The sequence below is a fragment of the Lolium rigidum genome, chromosome 5 (genome assembly GCF_022539505.1).
Source record: "Lolium rigidum isolate FL_2022 chromosome 5, APGP_CSIRO_Lrig_0.1, whole genome shotgun sequence".
Lineage (NCBI taxonomy): Eukaryota > Viridiplantae > Streptophyta > Magnoliopsida > Poales > Poaceae > Lolium > Lolium rigidum.
In genome coordinates this window covers 211511805-211522835 of record NC_061512.1, presented here as the reverse complement: position 1 = coordinate 211522835, position 11031 = coordinate 211511805, and the positions used below count along the sequence as shown (strand labels likewise).

At 44.5% G+C, this 11031-nt stretch overlaps 1 long non-coding RNA gene across 1 annotated transcript; it reads right to left on the bottom strand.

Annotated features, from left to right (window-relative positions):
* Window positions 1-2154: 2154 nt before the first annotated feature.
* LOC124651571 lies at window positions 2155-4762 on the bottom strand. Its single transcript, XR_006987449.1, has 3 exons — window positions 4502-4762; window positions 2694-2821; window positions 2155-2611 (listed from the first exon to the last, which is right to left on the bottom strand). It is a non-coding gene; the product is annotated as an uncharacterized LOC124651571 (long non-coding RNA).
* Between the last annotated feature and the right edge of the window lie 6269 nt (window positions 4763-11031).

The following is an 11031-nucleotide window of genomic DNA, read 5'->3' as shown; positions in this document are numbered from 1 at the left end:
CACAACCCAAATTGACAATATGTGTGATCATTACAGTTAACTTTGTCTACAACATTTGCTCCTTTGACGGCAGTGCCATTGTTAGGGCACGAAAAAATGGTTGCATTGATCAAGGGTCAGACGAACACATATATCTTCCTCAACTCCTACGACCTCTACAAACTATTTTCGATTCCCTATGCCTGGTGGGATAATGTGGTTTCCATTCTGAACTCGCAGAAGAACAATATGTTTAATTCACCCCTACTAATACTATGCAAGACCGTGGTAATGATACATGCATCTTTCAGGAAATATCCAACATTCACTAAAGTTAAAGAGGCATTAAAACAAACATACTAATGATAGTGTGCACAAAATAGGTATGATTAAATAATACACTTATTACCATGTGCATGAAATAGACATTATTAAAAGACATCTTTCCAGTGACAAAATGCAAAAATAACCATTACAAGGTAGACAAAGATAGAAGAATCGAATTTATAAGCTATAAATGGAAATCGGTCCCATAGATGATGAATGCAACAAATTATAAATGATATCATGATGTGACAGAGTTATATACAACATAAGAATCCTTGTCTTCTACTTTTCTAAATGCTTCCTATGATATATTACATGAAATGAATAGGAAGATATGAAAACGTATCATGAAAATGATCTCTACCCAGTGTAATATTTAGCATTACAGTAATTGAACCCTTAAACATTTCAAATAGGCCAGCTCCAAAAGCGCACTTGTTTCTAACCAGGACCCATCTATCTCATATGGTAAGTTACCATGTCTTGCATTGCCGCATAAAAGCATGTAAATGGTCTCAAAGTTAAAGCAACCAAGTTCAGAAGAAAATAAAAATTCTAACAAAAAGAGTAACATTTTGTAGCTATAATTTAAGTACAAGCTGAATAATCCACAAGGAACGTACATGAATGCCTGTAGAAATTGAGTAGGTAAATAATCAAGCATCATTGCAGTGCTACCATTCAAGCATAAAATTTATCTCTTCCTTAAACTAAACTTGGCATGCATAGAACGTTGTGGAATTACAATTGTAATATGCCAGACTCATAATCAATGAAAAATAATAATAGTCTAACCTTCGAAAACATAGGCACCAAGATAAGCAGTAATGAAGACTTATAATCAAATGAATCAGCAAATTCTAGAGCTAACATAGAACTACGAGACAAGGCATAGACAAGACACCCAGTTAATAAAATGACAGCGTCACTTTCTCTCTAGACAAAGTTGCATCTTCGTGTCTAATTATCCATCATCAGCGCCAGGGTCCTCGTCTTTGCTTGCAGAGCTCGTTGTTCCTGCCCTTGGCGCCCTTTTCCACCTTGGACATCATTCACTCCTTCCAACCCCTCGGAGATGCTGTACAAGTACTTCATCGTGATTGTCCTGCCTGTGTTGCAGTTAATAACAACAGCTGACTGGTTTTTGTACAAGTATAACAACAAAACAAATAAAGTTGTCTAATTAGAAACATTTGTATTTACTCGCAAAAGAATCAAGATAATAATACTGAGTTCTGCAACTTCACATTCCACAAAGCATGAAAATGAAGGTTCAACATATGATGGAACATCCTAATCATTTACGTCTTCTGTAGGTTAAACCAAGCTCGGTACAAGTAGAAAATGGCAGCAACAAAGTAAATAAGTAATGAGAATGCATATGCTCTTTGTTTTTAGATGAATAACCAACCAATTTCCAGAACCAGGTTTCAGAAGAATCTAGCAATCATGCACATTTTTAAATGCAGCTTAGATCGTGAACCATCAAGGTTTTATTTCATAGTAACTTAGGTTTCAGGGTGTGATATATGATGTTCAGTATCAGGTCATGTAGGCTACACCAAGTACTTTCTCCCTTCGTTCTTATTTTGTTTTCTTCACTGAGGTGTGTGATGTAGCTTAGGCGGCGCATTTTGTTGGGCGTGCACCCCCACTGATGTAAACTTTCTGAATGTCTAGAAGCGTAAACTGACATGTACTATATCAGACTGAACTTTTTTCAAAGATAAAGCATGTATGCGAATATGAAGTACTTCTAGGGATGGCGATTCTAATGACTCGTACATTGCAGATATATATCACTATTGAATTGTTGGCTGGAAAACGAAAAAGGAATCTTTGAATGTAACATTTTCAAACAGTGTATATCTATTTCACCGCTATATCACATTGCAGGACACACATCTATACCTAATAATTTGTATAACCTTCTTGAATCTGTTTCTGAATAAGCAAGACCAATTGATCCTCGTCGCCATATTTTGCCAAATACCTGAAAGAAATGACCAATTGATTGATCAGATAGGTGTCAATCATTCGCAATCCAAGTTTAACTACGCTCCGCACCCAAATATTTTGCTTCTCATATGCAGGTGGCTTAATCTGTAATTAAATTAACCATGTACTACCCATCTAACAGAAGAGCCCAACTGCCCTACTGGTCGACTGATGCAAAGAGATGCCCATTACCTAAATTGAAATTGTCCTCTGACTGCAGCTGTGAGCTCTGATCCTCAATCTCAGCCTCACCCAAAATGACATAGGTGTCTCTTGAAGACATCTGGTTTGGAGATGCAAACATGATCTGAAAATGGGATAGAAGTTAGCAGGATGAAAATAACTAAGGTAACAGTCGAAAGAAAGATAAGAGCACTCAAGAAGCTCACTTTTTTTGCTCTTCTTAACAGTTACATGGCTCACACCAGTGATGGACTTCATGCCAAGCTTCAGCATGGCCGTCCTGCTATTTTTGTCACTCCGACTCTGCTTAGAGATCTTCCACTTACATCAACTTCTGGACATTAAAGCATACGAGTATAAATTTGAGAACAAAGATCGACAAAAAATAAGTTCTAAATTTGCAGGGGAAAGAGATAGCATGCAACTAAACAACTAATAGCAGTTGGTCATATATGCTCTAGTGCAAAAGCAAAGATATGGTACATTAGGAGCTCCCAAAAACATGTCCTGGCCAAGTTAAAAATACAACTAATTGGCATAACTGATAACTACAAATAAAATGTTGTCAACCACAACCCAAAAAATGAAAAAGGCATCAATTGGTAGTAACCAGGCATCTAGGTGGACATAGAAACATAGATTATAATGAAACATCCTGAATGTTTCCAAGCTAATATTTGAATCAAGCGGCAAAATGGATGAATTCTTTTGTATAAATGTTCTTATTTGGAAATCCCTGAATTAATAAAGAATCTCTCAGCAAATATATATGTGAGATTCAGATTTGCAAATGTTAAACCAGATTGATGACCATCTCAATTTTCTCCTTCCAAATTCCAAATTAGAGCCTCCAGGTCTGCTCATTTCCCCCCCCCCCCACCAGCTCTCCCTCCTCTACAGTACCTGGTCGCCCCTTCTCCTCGGCCGGGCCGATCCGAAGCCCCTCCGCCGGAATAGCCGGTCGGAGACAGTGGAGGTGGTGCGCCGGAGTAGTCTAGGTTTAGTTTAGGTCTCCTTCCCTCTAGATCTTTGTTTACCCTTGTGGATATTGGCTTCATGCCTGTGATGAGGTGGTGGCAGCGGAGGATGGGCTACTCCCTGCTGCTGGCGGCGATGCTGCAGCTGCTCGTGGCGCTCCGGCGGTCGGAGCCAGGGCGGGCGGCGGCAGAACGGCGTCATCCTCTTCAATAAAGCTCTTCCTCGAGCTTCCAGATCCGGGTGAGTTCGTCCTCGATCTTCCTCTCTCTAGTCACCATGGTGGTGGAGACTGGGAGGAGATCTTCGACGGAGGCGCAGTTGACGGATCTGCGGGCTCCTTATCTGGAGCTGTTCTTCTTCGTGCGAATCACGCGGTGACCATGCTTGTCACCGTGATCTTCGGCCAAAAAGGTGGCCCAACTTCTGCAACCTCCATGGCGGAGGCCTTTTCGATCGGTTGCTGGAGCTCGACGCCGACGGGGAGTCAAGTGGTGCGTCCCCGACTCTCTGAAGGTAGCCAGGGACTTGATCTTGTCGTCGGAGATGAGCGTTCGAGCACTCCGCGCTCTGGACTCGGCGGCGACGCCTTGAGTTCACCGGCGGCGTGTGGCAGAGTCACCTTTGGACTTGATTGCTTTTTCCAATTTTTAGTCAGGGTGGTTTCTGTAAATTGGAAGGACCTTTCCTCAAATTCTAGGTTTTATAGGGCAAGAGAAGTCAAGGGTCTTTCCTGTAATATGTACCTGCCACGTGGTTATCAATAGTAGTTCCACCGGGGTCTTCTGGCCCCTTCCTTTGTGCAAAAAAAAAAATTAGAGCCTCCTAAATATTGAATATCGCCATCTTGTATAAGTTACAGAAAGGTAACATCAACATCAACTTAACATAGAGAACATGACTTGTAGGAACGTTCTGCATTTGGAAAATTGAGATGAAATGCATTTCTTTTTCTCGCCAATCTGCGGTGAGTAAAAGAAACAACTGGACATCTGAGAGGAAGGAGCCGCAAGCATGTAGTAACGGAACATATACATACATGGCCATTCTGCATCTTGAGGCCTCTCTCCTTGACCTTGGGTTTGCCATCGATGTAGAGGGACTTGATGGGGAACTTGGGCATTTTATGCTGAAGCTTGAGCTTGAAGTGTGACAACAGCCAGGTCTCCAGGTCTCCAGCACGAAGTAAGGCTTGTGGATGAAGGAGCGCCCAATCTTGCAGCGACCATGCAGGAGCCGGCGCGAGACCACGGGGGAGGAAGGGTCCAATGGTGCGGGGACATGGGGAGGCGCGCCGGTTGTGCGGGCTTCTCGGGTAGGGACGCCGGTGGTGCAGCGGATCCGGGGAGGTCGACTGTGGGGCGGGGAGGGAGGGAGTCGGTGGGGGAAGGTGGAGATCTCGGCGGCGGCTCCGTCGATGGAGGATGATGCGCGGGAGGAGGGCCAGGTGTGCAGCCTTCAGAAGTATGGCGTGGATCCAGTGGCGGAGCTTCAAAAGAAACGATGGGCGGGCCAAGCTGAAGGAGATTTTTTTTTCGGAATCATATGTACTAGAAATTAGTCAATACTATATTGCTCTCATTGGTTAAAAAATTAAAAACATATATTTCTATCAAATTGCTAACTAAGAAATTGGGGGAAGAAAGAAAACTACCAGGACATGGCGATTAGGGATGAGTAGAGATTCAATCTGGTGGCTGGCTGCAGCTGCTAGCGCGGCGTTGCCTGGTTGCCGGACCTCCGGCCGGTGCCCCGCGTCCGGGCCTGCGGCGAGCCCCTACCCCGTTGGCTCCGGCAACGCTGCTGTCTGCTAGGCGGCTCTTGCTCCACAGCTCGCCCTCCTATTCTCGTAGGCTTATAGGTAGATTTCTAAACCTAGCGACTAGCGTGCGGCGCCAAGGCTGCCAAATGCAAAACGGCCAGACACACGACGAAGGAATGGAGAGAGTTCAACAGGGAATCGGTTCTAATGGGCTGGGCCACTACTACATAACCATACATTCTTTTTCCACGAAAATCTTGGGCGGGCCACGGCCCAGTTCGGCCCTAACGTAGCTCCGCCAGTGCGTGGATCTACGGCGTGGAAGCGGCCTCCCTGGCCGGCGCCCAGGGTACTCCAATGTCAGCCGGTGGTGGCGGCGATCTAAGGGTATGGAGGTTTGGCCATTGTTGGATAAGAAAACCACTCGTGGGGATGGATTGGGCGGAGAAGAAAAACAGCGAATCGGTATTGGGCTAATAGGCTTTTGCGCGAGCTTGCGATTGGGAGAAAAAGAACAGAAGAAGGAGTTTCGTCCGAGCGACGTACCATTGACGATTGACGACGGAACCGATTCCTCTTTTTTAAGTAGTACAGATTCTTTTCCTCCACCAAAAAACCCGAGAGCCTAGCTCTCTAGCTGGCGACTGCGGACGGCCCGCCCAGCCTTTAGCCGGCAACGTGGACCCCGTCCACCTCTCTGCTTTTGTCCTCAACCCCATGAACCCGGAGATCCACGGTGATGAAGAGATGTGGCGCCTCTCTGGCCCTTTTGCCGTCGCGTGCGTGCACCCGAGGCTAGGCGCACCGGCGTCAAACGGCTCAGCGGCGGCGCCCTTTGCCTGCGACCGCGTGGCAGCAGCAGCTGCGGCCGGTGTGTTTCTTTTGCCCCACTTCCCCTCTTTCGAAATTAGGGTATGGCACTGTTTGGGGATTTTGAAGGGTTTCTGTCGGGATCTAGGGTTTCTATTAACTTTTCTACCGGAAAACATTAGGATCTACGATCTAACAGTGATCTAAAACCAATGATAGATCTTGTAGATCAACTAGGGGAAGATCGTTACCGGGTAGGAGAGGGTACTGTGAGGTTTACCTTCTCCCTGCGAGGGGGACGAATCCGTGAAGTCGACATCGTGGCGGTTGCGACGGCGTGAGGTCGAGAGAGAGGGAGAGAGGTGGCGGCGGAGCTTCCCGTCGGCACTGCACTAACCCTAATCGGTGGGTTATCTGGTGGGGCGAGTGGCAGCTCAGGGTAACCTCGTATCGAGTGCCACTGGCCCCCACCACTCTATATAGTGCAAGCGACAGGGGCCCATCAACCAGTGAACGGTTGGGCGCCCCCGATCAGGGCGCGGACGAGGTCAAGGGGTCGTGCCAGAGCCGTTGGGCTCTGGTGCGGTGGAGATCAATCCTAACACCCATATGTGCCCACTCATATGAGAAGATTCCCTTCTCTAAATGCACTACTAATTGAAAAATGAGCACAACTTTCACGTAACAAATGCAAACTCGTTTTTAATTGCATATTTGACTTCCTGACAACGAACTCTTCGAAATGAATCTAATATTTAATATTTAAAAATATATTTCGTGAACTGGATCTATAGAGTCTTCTATTATTTACGCACGTAGTCCATATGATAGGTTCATGTAGTCCTGCGAAATGACGTGCTGGATTTATAAAGTCTTTGTTAATTATTTAGATGGTACATGCAGTACTGTAAAGAGTACTATTGATTTACACACATGACAGCTGTAGATTCTCTTTTCATGTGGGGTCATGCTGAACCGAATCTCGAGAAACATGAGTAATAGCAACGGTTGTGATATCAACTTCGCCCCATTTCGCATGCACCATCTGCGGGTCGTGCGAAGAGAAGTGGGGCAAGGATGATAAATGCAACTCAACGGTACAGTTGCATACTTGCATGTGGTGCAAGAGATGCTTGAATTTTGTGCAACGAATTCTTTATCCTCTGATGACAGTGAAGATGATTTGATGTTGTTGTCTACTAAAACTCAGTCTTCTTCTGCTACAACGTCTGGCATTCGTTTGCCTTGTCAACTGGCAGGTCATTCAGTTATGCTCCTGCTCGACTTGGGAAGCTCTCATTCGTTTATCAGTGAGCGCCTAGCACCTCACCTGCCGAAATTGCAAGCCCTTCCTCGACATCAACGGGTGCGCATTGCTGGTGATTGGTATCTGGAGTGCAAGCTAATGGCTCCTGCTTGCATTTGGTCTGCATCAGGCCATGAGTTTTGTACTGATTTTAAGTTTTTGCCATTACAACATTATGATGGCATTATCGATATGGATTGGCTGTCACCAAGGGAACTATGAATGTCAATTGCCAACAGAAGTAGTTGTCCTTTGATCATAAGGCAAGTTTGTGTTATTACAAGGCGAGCCACACCTGCAAAGTTCCAGTGCACTGTGGTGGAGTTACAGCTCGTTCATGATGCAGAAACAGTGCTTCTACCTCTAGAGATTCTTGCTTTATTGGATCAGTATAAGGCAGTGTTCTCTGCGCCTTCTGCATTACCACCTTGAAGAGCTTGTGATCATCATATTCCGCTGATGGAGGGGGCCAGACCCGTGAAGATTCGACCCTACATACATTCTCCTGAACTTAAAACTGAAATTGAAAAGCAGATTCAGAAAATGCTTGAAGCCGGGATTATTTCCATCAGTGACAGTGAATTTGCCTCTCCAATTATTATTGTGCGCAAGAAGGATTTTACCTAGCATCATTGTGTTGATTACAAAAACCTTAACATGCTCACAATCAAATAACAATATCCTTCACCTGTCATCGATGAGTTAACTTGAGCTTCGTGGTTCTCCAAGCTTGACTTGCGTGCAGGGTACCATCAGATTAGGCTAGCCCCAGGATAGGAATACAAGACATCATTCCATACTCACATTGGTTATTTCCAGTTCAGTGTCATGGACTTTGGCTTAACAGGTGCTCCAGCCATGTTTCAAGCTGTAATGAACGAGAAATTGTCACCGGTGCTTCGCATGTGTGCAATCGTGTTTTTTGTTGACATATTAGTCTACAACGATCATTGATGTGTCAACTTTGTCACGACCAACCATTTATGATAGGGAGAAGAAAAGAGACGGCTAGAGCAAAGGCTTATTGCAAAGTATCGCACACGATTCTCCTTTGACGACCCGTTTGCGAAAAAACAGTATACGCTGACGGTTTTTTCGAATTCTTTCGTGTGCTAACTTTTTATTACGCTGCGCAAACATTTTTCGTGTGCGTTGTGTCTGCCCATGGGACTGCCTGAAGCCTGAGCACACGGTTCGTGTTTTGGGGAGTAGTGTTGGCTCCTCACCACACACGGAAATCATTTTTCTTGTGCCACATGGGATCCTTAAAAGGGCCGATCTGTACTAGTGCTCGTTACTGATTAAGGTAGATCTTTGCAAGTGTTAATTTTGTACAAATGTTTGTCGACCTACCACCAGAAATTGGTTGTATCTCAATGTTGTCTTTATCAGAAGAACAAAACTTTATATGTACCTTAGATTAAGTGAGCCACTAATTGAACATGTTTTGATGAACAATATATTCTTGGCTTTTGACTGGTATACATGTGACCCGATGTGCTCAAAATATAATATATATGGATATTAAACTTAAACGGGACCGTCCATATATATAGTCCAAACTGAGACAAAATATCGCGCACTTGATAAGTACGTCTCTAAAGATAGGCGCACCACCACCACCACCATTATCCTTATTTGAAAATTAGAAATGGAAAGGAAGGCACACAATGACTTAGTTTTTTTTTTTTTTGAACACACACAATGACTTAGTTAAGACCGCAAACTGGTATGGACATGCATGGAGTCCATTTATTTCAAACGTTCACAAACACGACGTACATTTTTCTCTTTGACTCCACAGCGCGCTTTCTTAAGCAGCGGTAGCAGTGATGTCAATACCCGTTTCGCAGAGCCTCTGTAGCACACATCGTTGCAGTGTTCCTTCATGTATTCGCGGCTACTGACTGAGATCAAATTAAAAACGGTGTTACAACCAAACATAATAAACTGGCAAAAAGGAGGGCATCTTACGTACATTTGTTCGCGTCGTTGCACTTGGATGAGCAACCAAGCCTGCAGTAGTCAACGCCCGACAAAACATCTAAGGTAATGACATTGTCACCAGAAAGTAAATCGATGAACTGCATTAGGAGAATACATGGCTTGATTTTTTTACCTTGCTCGTATTTGCTGCCACATTGTTCTCTACAATAGAGATACTTGCCGTAACTGTCGTTGCCGTCGATGCAATCGGCAAGGCAGACGCGCTGAGTCCAGGTACAGATGGCTTGAGCGTCATGCAGGCCGAGACCTAGCATAAGTATACAAACAATCACACTTCAAAGAACCTTATTTTCCATATCTTGAGTGTATGGTTTTGTTTTCTCGCAGAGAAGGCGTGGATGTTGATTGGTATGGTTATTTTTGATCAAGTTTCCCCCTCGCAGAGAAGCCAACACTCTCATCATGCTGACCCTGAGCACGCTTTGGCTAGAACGCAACGCTAGGGTCTTTGATGGGAAATTCTCCACAATCAACGCTACGTTGCACTTAGTGCTTGACGAGTGGAGGATTTGGTGTGAGTGTAGGGGTAGACGGCTTAGAGAGGTCCATTAGCTGCGCCCTTATTGTTAGGGCGGCATGTGTGGTGGCTTCGCTATGTTGTATGAGACATCTTGGTCCGCTTCTTATGCTTAATACAATGACACGCAGATCTCTTGCAAGTTCTAAAAAAAAAGTTTCCCCCTCGTCACTTCTATTTATAGGTGAATTGTTGATTGCTTCCTGCTTCCTACACCTACGTACTTACGGTGTAATTAAGAAATATGACTTGAGCATTTCATTTTTACCTACCATAACATAAATCAATGCTGCCCATAAGTACCGGGAACCAAAGCATGTGCATTGTCTTATCACTAACTGACTGTGGGTCGCTAACTGAATCATCTGTTGGATGGATTTACTAATGGCTCAGCCATTGAAATTACTATTCCACCTATATCTGCAACACAAAAATTGGGCACATCTATAGCTAATTTCCGTCTCTTGCGTCCAACAACTTTTAAATCAATCAGGTCAAAAGAAAAAAAAACTTTTAAATCAACCACACATTTGTTTTCCGTTTATTTACAGAAGAATTTCAATAGTGACAAAAAAATATGCTTCAGTAATGATACCGGATTTGTGTTTTACCCCAGAGACGAGAAACTAACATTCTCCTAGATGCAGTTTTCTTCACGTTGGTTACAACACTCATAGTGGGTAACTAGAAAGAAAGAGCAGCACTCGTCGGTTCCAAATTACTCGTTGCAAGCGCAATTTGCGAAAACCTCTTTGCTTCTCAACTCTTTCTTCCATCCGTCCCCACTCTTTCATCCCTTAAGGCATCTCCAACGGCCCGACGCAAACAACCACAAAACGACCGTTTATGACCGAGCGGTTGAAATATGTGTATGCACCTCAGCCTAGCGGCCCAACGTATTACGACTGGGCTATCCGCCGAGATGCAAGCATGGCCCAAATTTATGCCTCGGATGCGTCTGCACGGACGCTACACGGTCGCGCCGCGTGGCAGCGTTCTGCCACCACGGACCTGCCTGAAACCACGGTCCAATTTGTATTAAGCTTGAAAGAGGTGAACAACATACATACATTAAAATAGGAGGGAGCCACACCTAGACCCACAGTGTGTGTGTAGGTAACATGTTAAGCGCGTAACCTTAATCTACGGTTATCACATGCCAACTTA